The 12021-nt window shown below is 36.5% G+C and overlaps 1 non-coding gene across 1 annotated transcript; it reads right to left on the bottom strand.

Annotated features, from left to right (window-relative positions):
• Nucleotides 1–9317: 9317 nt before the first annotated feature.
• Nucleotides 9318–9426, bottom strand: LOC130977238 (small nucleolar RNA R71). Its single transcript, XR_009084939.1, has one exon. It is a non-coding gene; the product is annotated as a small nucleolar RNA R71 (small nucleolar RNA).
• Between the last annotated feature and the right edge of the window lie 2595 nt (nt 9427–12021).

Below are 12021 nucleotides of genomic sequence, written 5' to 3'. Positions count from 1 at the left end.
TCTAACGTGGAAGAGGAAAACAAAAGCCAACGTTAGTGACACTCACTTTTGTCACTAATGTTGGACCAACTAGCATTTCCTACGTTAACTTTCACGTTAAGACCAATAACGTGAAAGTTAACGTGGAGTTGAGATCAAAGAGCCAATGTTAGTGACACTCACTTTTGTCACTAACGTTGGAAGATGGCATCACTACTACGTTAAGTGCCACGTTAACTTAGTTAACGTGAGTTCTAACGTAGAGAATTTAGGCATTTGGAGCGTTAGTGACAAAGGTGAGTGTCACTAACGCTCTCAAAGGTGAGACACACCCACCTTAAGAGTCACGTTAGCTACACTAACATGAACTCTAACGTAGGAACAAAAGGCACCAAGCAACGTTAATGGGAAAAGTGATTCCCAATAACGTTCGTGAAGGGGTATAAGCCAACGTTATTGGGAAAAGTGAGTCCCAATAACGTTGGCCAAAAATTGAGAAGGCAACGTTAGTGGTCACGTTAAGACCACTAATGTTGGGGTTAAAGTAGGTACATAAGGGTGGAACGTTAGTGGAAAAAGTGAATGACACTAACGTTCTCGAACCCACAATGGCACTCAACGTTAATCTCACTAAATACCCAAGCCTAATTCATATTTCTCTGCAAGCTGAGCCTACTAAAGATGAGAACTGCTTCAACTCAAGATCCAGAGCCCGCATCCAAGACTTGAAGAACTCACTAGAAGATCAAGAGGAGTAGTATATATAGGAGTAGTTTTGAACTATAGAGAAGCGGGGCACTTTTGGGAACTACTCTCTATAGATTTACTTTTCTGCACTTTTAGCATGGATTCTTCTTTTCTGCCATTTTTCATTTCTAGAGCTATGAACAACTAAACCCCTTTCATTGGGTTAGGAAGCTCTGTTGTAATTTGATGGATCAATTATAGTTTTCATTCTTCTTCTTCTTTCTTTTCTCTTGATCTTACTAGAAAGCTTTTGATCTTAATTCAATTGGTTAGTTGTCTTGGAAAAGAAACTCTCCATAATTGGATCTCCTTTGAGCCTTGGAAAAAGGATGAGGAGATCATGCTAGAAATGCTTTCTCATGTTGGACCAAATTGGAGTTTGGGCGGATATAGTGACATGTAATCCTCCCAACACTTTGATTTGGAAATACATGTGGTATAATCAGTGACCACACTTCATCTCTTCCCATGAGCAATTAAATCAAGGAATTGGGCAATTGTTCAAGCTTAGAGAGATTGGATTGCCAAGGAATTGGGATCCAATCACTTAAGATTGCCAAGGAGATCAATGAATGCATTGATTGAGGAAGAGATGAGAATGAACTTGATTCGGAGAATGCAACATCTCCTGAACCCAATGATTACCCCATTTCTGATCTTACCCATTCTCTTTACTTTCTGCCATTTATTTTCATGCTCATTACCCCAAATCCCTATTTAAGATTCAGCACTTTAATTTCTGTTATTTACTTTCCAATCATTTATATTTCTGCAAGTTCTCAATCTAATTTCTGTTTAGCTCAACTAGCATATTCTTCTAACTAACTTGCTTGACCAATCAATCCTTGTGGGATTCGACCTCACTCTATTGTGAGTTTTACTTGACGACAATTCGGTATACTTGCCGAAGAAAAATTTGTTGAGAGACAAGTTTTCATGCATCAACACACTATCCTATACTACCCTGGCCCCTTCTATTCCTTACTTGGACCCCCTTCATTCCCCTCTTTATTTGTTCTTTTATGTACTCTACTAATAGGTGGTGCAATATGTGAGGTCCTACCAGATTATATATACACTTTACTTTGGGATTACTAATTACTTAATCCCAATCCTAAGCACTTTCTTGAACATACATATAATTATAATTCTTAAAACAGCGAGAATGACAATTAAGAATGTAGTTCAAGATGATTTCCATTTTCTGAATATAAGGGCATACACCAAAAGGCAATTAAAAAAGTGATCTGTTCACTAAATAAATTTTCACCAGGAAATCAAAAGCATACATTGAAGTATACTATCACGTTAATATTAATAATGTCCCCATTCTTTAGAAAAGAGATATGTGTTATCGGCTTATGAGTGATATGCATACCAAGGATAAAGTGAAAAAATAAATTAATAATTATGTATATAGAGAGAGGCTTGTGAAACCTGTAATTGCCTAGAATCGGGTATTCCATGGCACATGCACTCATTAATTGATGTGCACACTTTTTTTGGAAATCCACCAGAGCCAAGGGGTAAGGGATAAGCACCAGCATCAATTATCATCTGATGCACTGCTTTATCAATTTCATTAGTTGTAGCAGACGGCTGACAATATAAACAAAAATAACATCAGATATAGAAAGGAAAGCTGTGTACACTACTTTACATAGAGGCATAAGACAGAATGGAAAAAACACATCAAACAAAAATAACATAACTTGCTACTTGAATAATTAAATTAAAATCCAAACAAGGTCAACTAAGTCAAGGTGCTCTTCACAGATCCAAGGACTAAGTCAACGATCAACTTGTTTGCATCAAATGAAGCAACATTTAACAATGCCTTTATTAGTTCCATATCACTAAGTTGGGTAGGGTTGGTGTCTTAACTGGTAATCAAGGTGAAATTAGGATTGATTGCACCAGGCCCAACTAAACAAATCAAATCTAGTAGTACTTCCCTTTTTGATTTAACCCTATTCTGTTGTCTGCACACAATTCTATCCTAACTCCCTGCATTTCAATAATCATGGTTCATTACTTAAGTACCTAATTAATTATGAGTAATTGGTGGAGTTTAATTACCTCACAAACCCAGCGTTCTATGGATGCTTCTAAACAGTTAATTACTCTTTCCTTTTTGCATCCAGATGATAAAAAATAGATTAGGAGTTAGGGGTTTTATCACAATAGATAAGAATTATTTAGTAAAGGACATACCCAAAAAATAGCGGAAACATAAAAGATAGATAAAGGTTTTCCTACTAGACCTCTAAGATACCTGTTCTTGGCAACCTAGGTCACTAGAAGGGTATTTCCTACTAGACCTTCAATTAACCTGCCCTTGACAACCTAGATCAGAGGGATGAAAATTGAATCACTCAATCTTCTCCATGCAACAAGCGAAGCAAATCACTCACCTTACTTAATCACACTAAAAAATGTGCATTAAGAACTAAGAAAATTTTGTTCATCAAAAGTTGTGTAAATTGTCTCACCAAAGGTGTTTAAATAGGCCCCTAACAAACTAGCTAAAAGATAAGATAAGCTAACTTAATTTAAATCAAATTTGATCTTATTGGATTAGATCAGATTTAATTTAAATTTAAAATCTTAAAGAAATGATAATAATTTAAATCAAATTTGATCTTATTAGATTAGATCAGGTTTGATTTAAATTTAAAATCTCTAAAAATACTACTAAGCAAATCAGAATTAAAATAAATCTTCTAACAAACTTTAACTGCATAACAAACTAAAACAAAAGTCTAAAGATTCAAAAATTAATGATAAATTATCCCTCCCACTGAATTTGGAAAGCATTATTGGGCTTCTTGCTGTCCTGACCTAGCCCAATGAGCCTTATGAGTTTCCACCATTTTAGCACCACTATTTTTGAGATGAACTCTTGGTCTCCTTGATGTCCAAGATCGGCATAGTATAATTCTTCTAGTATTCAGATCCTTGAATATGACAAGATTACCATTCTTCTCATTGCCTATAACATGACGAAAACACCTTCTTGAGCACGTATCAAGATATCTCTTCCAAGAATCATAAGAACGCATATAGAATAAGAGTTATTCTTCCGATCTACCGAGATTCATAAAATGAAGAACAAAAGTAATCCTTGAAACAATACATTAATTAAAATAGAACAGTAATAGTCTCAATCCATATAAATAAATAAAGCTCCTTACCATAACCAAGGAGGTTTAGTGGCTCATGCTTTAGAGAGAAAACTAGGGTTTAGAAAAGTATAAAAGTACAGAAGTGAGATGATCCCTCTGAAGGGTGAAGATTTCTCCTTTTATATCTACCCTCATTTGATTTCCAACTAAAATAAAATAATAAAATCTAAACCTAAAAGATTTTGTTTGTAAATAAAAATTACAAAAATAAAAGATAAAACAATAATTAAAAGCTAAATCCAACTAAATATGCTCTATGAGTGAAGTGTGATCCGGATTGCCTAGCGCTAAACGCTAGCTTTGGCATTTAGCTCCCATGAGGGCAGACACTTTTCTAATGTTGCTGAGTTGCTGGCACTAAATGATAGTGCCCTAGTGGGTAGCTCTAATTCTTCTCTTCTCTTGCATAAATCTCTGCCAAATTGATCCAAACTTCACCTGAAATAATTAAAATACGTAAACAACTCAAAGTAGAATCCAAGGAGGATTTTAACACTAAAATGTACTTAAACTCAATAAATTCTAACTTAAAATAAACAGAAAATAAGGAACGATGCTCATGCATCAATGGGATCCACAAATTTTGCAATAGTGCGCAAGCATCTGGTAACATAACTTATTTTTTGTTATTTCTCTTTTATATCCATGTTATATTCTCTAGCTAGTATGTTTCATGTAAGTTTTTCTCTTCATACTCTAGCGTGACTCTAAAGAGAACAATGAAAAACCATCAAGGACTGAAGTTTTCATAGTAACTCACACAAGTAAAAATGGAAAAGAAATTGATGCTAAAACACTAACAACAATTGGGAGTTATTTTGTATTTGTATTTGGATTTGTACAACATAAATGCTAAATAGATTTGTATTTGTATTAAGTGAATATGACTTTGTATTTTTTTTGTCACTTTTGGCAGAATGAACTTCAAAACCGCATAGAGGCAGGGAAAAATCTTGACGATGCATTTATAGCAGTGCTAGAAAAGGACTAACCAGGTCGAGTTCATTATTTTGGGGCTTCGGTTACATGAAGCTCTCTTAAAAAGGATGAAGAGACTCGCCAAGTTAAAGTTAAATGCAATGATAAGGTATTATCTTTAGAGAAGAAGATGGACGATGTTTGTGGTCAAAGAAAGGTTATGTTGCGCCAAATCAACCCTGGAATGGGTGACGAAGAGGTAGCAGCCTTAGTACAAGCTACCCAAAATTCTTCTTTGGATGCCTCAAGTAGTAAACCAAGAACTACTCTCCGCTCCTCTGAATCAACTTACATCCTACCAACTGATGATGTAAGTAACTGCCCTAACCTCGTATTATTGTCATACAAAGATGCTAATCAAAAAAAGAAGAGAAAAATAGGTGTCACTGCCTTGTTCTGGATTATAGTAATTCTCTTCATGTTGAATTTATGTTGCTAGCTGAATATGCATTGTTGGTTATTGAATTTTCTTGTAGTGTATTGTTGATTGCTTATGATTCCAATTAGAAGAAAGAGTACTACGATTGCAACAAGCAGAGTGTTTGGCAGTTGAAAAATATTTTTTATAAGTACTTGCAACCGAATTTTAACTTATGGTTATGACTATGTATAGGGACTATTTCTTTTGTTTTTGATTTGCATTTTTGTTATGTTTTTGTGTGGTTATCGTTATTAGTAGCTACTATTATTAATTACATATGGCTAAAGAAAACTTAGTCTATTTACCAATTATTTCTTGTATGTATCTTTACTATTAAGAGAACCATTGAAGTGCTTTCATCTTAAATAGTTATTTGTTCTACCAAGGCTATAAGTCTATATAGCATTTCGAGGTATTTGTCATTTTTCAAACCATAAAGAATGGAATGATGTGGCTTAACTAGTTGCTTTTATGAGTTATATATATTTACATTTCATTTGTACTTGTCAAACAAGTTTTTCACTTATATTGGTGTCTTATAATTTTAGTATATTATTAATCTTAGGTTATATTAAATATGTCATGTAATTTAAAAATGTTGTTATATGGATCAAAACTAGTGATATACATGTTCCTACAACATAAAACCATAGTATATGAGTAAACCTTACTGAATTTCAATTGAATTTCTTTGTTGTTATTGATGAACTCTATGCTCTCTTTTCCCTCCCTTTCTCTCTCTCTTTAAGCATTTATATATGCTTCAATTATGTGCTTGCTAAAATTTTTTCCCACCATTATTACAGAATCTAATTAAATTCGCCTTGCCATTTTTATTTTTAATCAATTTGGATTTAGAATTGAATATGTTGGGCTTAATTAAAGTAGCTTTTATAACATGCACTAACACAAGTGATGAGCGGATATTTTATACGCTTTTTGGCATCATTTTCATATTGTTATAGTTATGTTTTGTTCAAGTTTTATTACGTTTCCATAGGTCTTAGTGCAAAGATTTTAGGATTTTACTTTGAGTTGTTATGTTTTATGATGATTTCAGGTAAATTCTGACTGAAATTGAGGAGTTTTGGAAAGGTCTGATTCAGAGACAGAGAAGGGACTGTAGATGCTGTCAGATTCTAACCTCTATGCACTCGAAAGAGCATTTCTGGAGCTACAGAAGTCTAAATAGCGCGCTCTTCACGGCATTAGAAAGCTAACATCTAGGCCTTTCCAGCAATGTATAATAGTTCATACTTATCTCTGCAATCAAAGGTATAAAACTGGCGTTCAACGCCAGTTACCAACCTCATTCCTGGCGTTAGACGCCCAAAAGGGAGCAGCTGGCATCCAACGCCCAAAAAGGAAGCAATGTGGACGCCCAAAAGGGAGTACCAACTCGTGGAGTCATCCCAAGCTCAGCCTAAACACTCACCAAGTGGGCCCAGGACGTTGATTTTCGCGTTATCAACCTAGTCTATCTTATTTTCTATAATCTTAATCATTAGATTAGTATGTAAGGAGGAGATCACCCATCTTTGGGACCTTCTTCCTCCCCCATTCGAACATTACACTACTTCTTGTAAAAGCATGAGCAACTAAACCTCCTAAGTTAGCGTTAGGAGCTCTGCTGATTCTCATAGATTAATAATATTACTATTCTATTTCAATACGCATTTGATTCCATTCTCTTGTGTATTTTCGTTCTTCATATCATGAATTAAGGATGATCCATGACAATAATCCTTGTTCTACATGGGTTCCATGTGAGTCTTGCTTGGATAGCATTGAATCACAAGCTAGAGAATGCACTGCAGATTCTAAGAGCGTGCCTGGGCGACTTTGGATATGTGACATATAATCCTGTTGACCGTGGGTTACTGAGGTTTCTATAGCATCAAGGCTAGAGTATTAGAAGCAGCGTTTCCTGATCCGAAAGATCTGACCTTGTCTGTGGCATTTTGAGTAGGATCGCGAAAGGGAGTGAATTGCTTAGGTCTTCACCTTCGACTATGGTGGGAATCCATGAGTTAACTTGATGAGGATGCTACATGAGTTGCTCGGATATGGTGGACTGCTATGGTTCAGAAGAGACTAACTTGATAAGGATGCTACATGAGTTAGTCAATTACGGCTGCCATTGAATGAATCGTTCATTGTTGAAGTAGACAGTAAGAAAAATTAATGCGGAAAGAATACGCATCTCCGAAGCCTTAACTAATTATCCATCATTGCTTTTACACTAATCTGGTATCTCGTTCTTATTATTTCATTTATGATTTTAATTAAACAACCATCTTTTCTAATCGTCTGACAAAGATTTACAAGATAACCATTGCTTGCTCAATCCGACAATCTCCATGGGATCGACCCTCACTTACCTGAGGTATTACTTGGATGACACGGTGCACTTGCCGGTAAAGTTGCGTGGAGTTCCGTTTTGTGCAGCAAGTTTTTGGCGCCGATGCCAGGGATTGTTCTAAGATTGACAAACTACCTGACTATCTTGTTGCTTAAATTAGGTACTTTTTAAGGTTTATTTGCTCTTTTGTTTGTGTCTGTTATTTTCTTTCTTCAAAAAATTTTTCAAAACTCTTTCTTTTCTCTGGTAATCTTTTTCTTTGTTTGAGTCTCGTGTCAGTTTTTAAGTTTGGTGTCCATTTTTGTGTTTTTCTTTCCTTTAATTTTTTGAAAATTTTCTTGGTGTTCTTTCCTGTGTTTGAATTGTTCTTGGTGTTTTTCTATGTTTGATTCTAAAATTTTAAGTTTGGTGTCTCTTAGTTGTTTTTCCTTTGATTTTCGAAAATTAGTGTCTTTTGATTTTAAAATTTTAAGTTTGGTGTCTCCTAGTTGTTTTTCTTTTTCCTTAAATTTCAAAAATTCCAAAAAAAAATTTCTTCTATCTTTCTTTAAAACTCCGAAAATCTTAACTATCTTTTCTTATCTTGGTTACAAAAAAAAATTAAAAATTTAAACTTTACTAACAAGAAAACTTCAAAAAAGTTTAAATTTTCAATTTTAATTCTTATCTTTTTATATCTTTTTCAAATCTTTTCTTTTATCTTTATTTGAATTTCAAAAATCCTATCTTATCTTATTTCTGAAAAATTCAATTTCAAAATTTAAAATTTAAAATTCAATATTTAAAATCAAATCTTTTTCAAAAATCAAATTTCAAATCTTATCTTTTGCAAATCTTTTTCAATTTTTTTTTAAATTTAAAACTTTCAAATTCCAAATCTTTACTTTTTTTGAAATTAAAAATTCAAAATCAAATATTTTATTTTCAATTCTTGTTTATTAGTTAGTTACTTGTTTTATTTGATTCTCTTTCTATTTCTTTTCTCTTTCTTCTTTTTCAAAACTTCCTAACTACTTTCTCTTTCTTCTTTTTTTAAAACTTCATCTCTTTTTTCTTTTCTTCTCTTCTTTTCTTCTTGCATTCTTCTTTCTTGTTTATGAGCAGAAACAAAGATAAAGAACCTCTCTTTGGTCCTGGCCCTGAACCTGAGAGGACTCTAAGGAGGCGTTTACAACAAGTAAGAGCAGAGCATTCTGGAGGAAACCTCACACAGCTTTTCGAACAAGAAGCTGAAATTACAGACATGTTAGCCAATCCTAATGGTGAAGGAGACGCAAGGAAGGTTCTAGGTGACTTTACTGCACCCACTTCTGACTTCTATGGATGAAACATCTCTATACCTGCCATTGGTGCAAATAACTTTGAGCTGAAGCCTCAACTGGTCATTTTAGTTCAACAGATTTGCCAATTTCATGGACTTCCACATGAAGATCCCAATAGATTCATCTCTGATTTCTTGCAGATTTGTGATACTGTCAAAACTAATAGAGTGGATCCTAAAATCTACAAGCATATGCTTTTTCCCTTTGCTATAAGGGACCTGGCTAGGTTATGGCTGGATTCTCAACCTAAGGAAAGCCTAGACTCTTGGGAAAAGGTGGTCAATGCATTCTTGATCAAGTTCTTTCCACCACAGAAGCTGAGCAAACTCAGGGTGGAAGTTCAGATATTCAGACAGAAAGAGGGTGAATCCCTCTATGAAGCCTGGGAGAGGTACAAGCAATTAATCAGAAGGTACCCTCCTAACATGATTTTAGACTAGAGCATGTTAGATATCTTCTATGATGATCTTTCTGAGATGTCCAAAATGGCATTAGACCACTCTGCTGGTGGTTCACTCCACTTGAAGAAAATGCTTGAAGAGGCACAGGAACTCATTGACATGGTTGCTAACAACCAATTCATGTACATTTCTGAGAGAAACACTATGAACACTAGGGTAGCTCAGAAGAGAGGAGTCTTGGAGATTGATACTCTGAATACCATATTGGCTCAAAACAAGATACTGACCCAATAGGTCAACATGATCTCCCTACATTTGACTAGATCACAAGCTGCAGCTGACAGCACTCAAGAAGCCTCCGATGAAGGAGATGCATATGATCCAGATCAACCCAGGATGGATAAGGTTAACTATTTGGAAAACTCCGCAGGAAATCCCAATAATGAGTCCTATAGCAATACCTATAATCCAACATGGAGGAATCATCCCAACCTTTCTTGGAGGGATCAACAGAAGCCTCAACAAGGCTTCAATAATAATCAAGGTGGAAGAAACCAGAATAGGTTTCTTAATAAACCATCCCCATCTTCTCAGCAGCAGATGGAGACTCCTAGGCAGAGCCTCTGTGACCTAGCCACTATAGTCTCCAATATCTATAAGACCACTCATAGTTTCATCACTGAAACAAGATCCTCCATCAGGAATTTAGAGGTACAAATTGGTCAGCTGAGTAAGAGAATTTCTGAGACCCCTCCTAACGCTCTTCCTAGAAATACAGAAGTAAACCCAAGAGAATAGTGCAACACCATCATTGTAGAAGTTGAGGCCGAAACTAAAAAGGAGAAGTTGGCGTTGAACGCCAGCAAGGGAGAAGTTGGGCATTCAACGCACAAAAAGGGACAACTCCTGGCGTTGAATGCCATAATAGGAGTAGCTAGGTGTTCAACGCCCACTATGGGTCCCCTTGTTGAAAAACTGAAAGAGACCAAGGATAATGAGGACACCATAGAGGTTCCCTTGAATGCCTGGTTGAAGATTATAGAATTTGAAGAATAGTCCTCCTTTGATGAGGAAGAAGAAATTAGGAAAGAGCGAATTGCTCGGTACCTTGGAATTCTAATGAAGCTCAATGCCAAATTTTTTGGAATTGAGACATTGGACGAAGAACCTCCAGTGCTCACCAAGGAACTCAATGCCTTGGTTTAGCAAAAACTACCTCAGAAGCTGTCGGATCACAGATGCTTCCTAATTCCATGTACCATAGGGACCATTACTTTTGAGAAGGCTTTATGTGACCTAGGGTCAAGCATAAACCTCATGCCTCTCTCTGTAATGGAAAGGCTGGGAATCTTTGAGGTGCAAGCTGCCAAGATCTCATTAGAGATGGGAGACAAGTCACTAAAAAGGGCATATGGCCTGGTAGAGGATGTATTGGTAATGGTTGAAAATCTCTGCAGATTTTATAATCTTAGATACTCGAGAGGACGAGGATGAATCCATCATCTTTGGAAGACCTTTCTTGGCTACAGCCAACGCCATAATTGATGTGGCAAAAGGGGAGCTAGTCCTGCAATTATGGAAGCATCACATCTTATTCAAGATGCCCAATCCTAAATCGTTCCCTAAGGGACAGACAATTGTGCAACACTTAGTGTTTTAACCCTCTCTCTCAGTATAGAGCTATACAGAGCCCCCAGACACCAACTCTAAGTTTGGTATCGTGAAACCATCCACAAGTACTGAGGATAAGGGTACTAAGAAGAAGATACCTAAGGGTTGAAGGGATAAGAAAATCCCCACTGAACACCTTTCACCTGGCATGACAGTTGCCTTCACAGACAGCCCAGTGATTCTGCATATTATTAACAAGGTCCTGTCTCTGTACCACATGGAGCTCATTCATAAGAGCACAGGGAAAAAGTTCACTAAAAAGGGTGGCATTCTAAGCCCCTGTCTATCTTCGTAAGGGAGCTAACTGTCAAGCTAGTGACGTTAAAGAAGCGCTTGTTGGGAGGCAACCTAACCATAACTAGAGTTTTCCTGTTGTTCCTTACGTTTATTTTCATAATTGTTTCCTTTTAGAGTTTGTGATCATGTGCAGTAGTCATAACAGAGACAGAGATGTTCAGATATGGAAGCAAAACACCCTGGAGTACATCCCTTGCTGGCGTTGAATGCCAGACAAGGAAGCTAGAGGGACGTCCAATGCCACAATTGGGTGAGGAAGTTGGCATTGAACACCAAGAGAGGAGTCCCTAGAGGGCATTCAACCCCCAAGATGGAGCAAGAAACTGGCGTTGAATGCAAGCCAAGGAGCAGAAGTTGGGCGTTCAATGCCCAAGATGGAGCAAGGAGCTGGCGTTGAACGTCAGTCAGGGAGCAGAGGCTGGGCGTTCAACGCCAACAAGGGGGCAGGGAATTCGAATTCCCTAGCCTCTCAGGATCAGTGGGTCCCACAGAATCTCCATCTATCTCAAATTCCTCTCTCTCTCATTTTCCCTATTCTCCAAACACACTCTTCCCTATACACCCTCAGCCAATCATATCCACATCACCTTTCTCTCTTCCCAAAACCCTCTATCACTACCATCCAATGATTCCCACCAACCCCACCCGCTTCAAATTA

This window comes from Arachis stenosperma, chromosome 4, assembly GCF_014773155.1.
Source record: "Arachis stenosperma cultivar V10309 chromosome 4, arast.V10309.gnm1.PFL2, whole genome shotgun sequence".
NCBI lineage: Eukaryota > Viridiplantae > Streptophyta > Magnoliopsida > Fabales > Fabaceae > Arachis > Arachis stenosperma.
The sequence above is the reverse complement of the archived record's forward strand: the minus strand, read 5'-3'. Positions and strand labels throughout refer to the sequence as shown.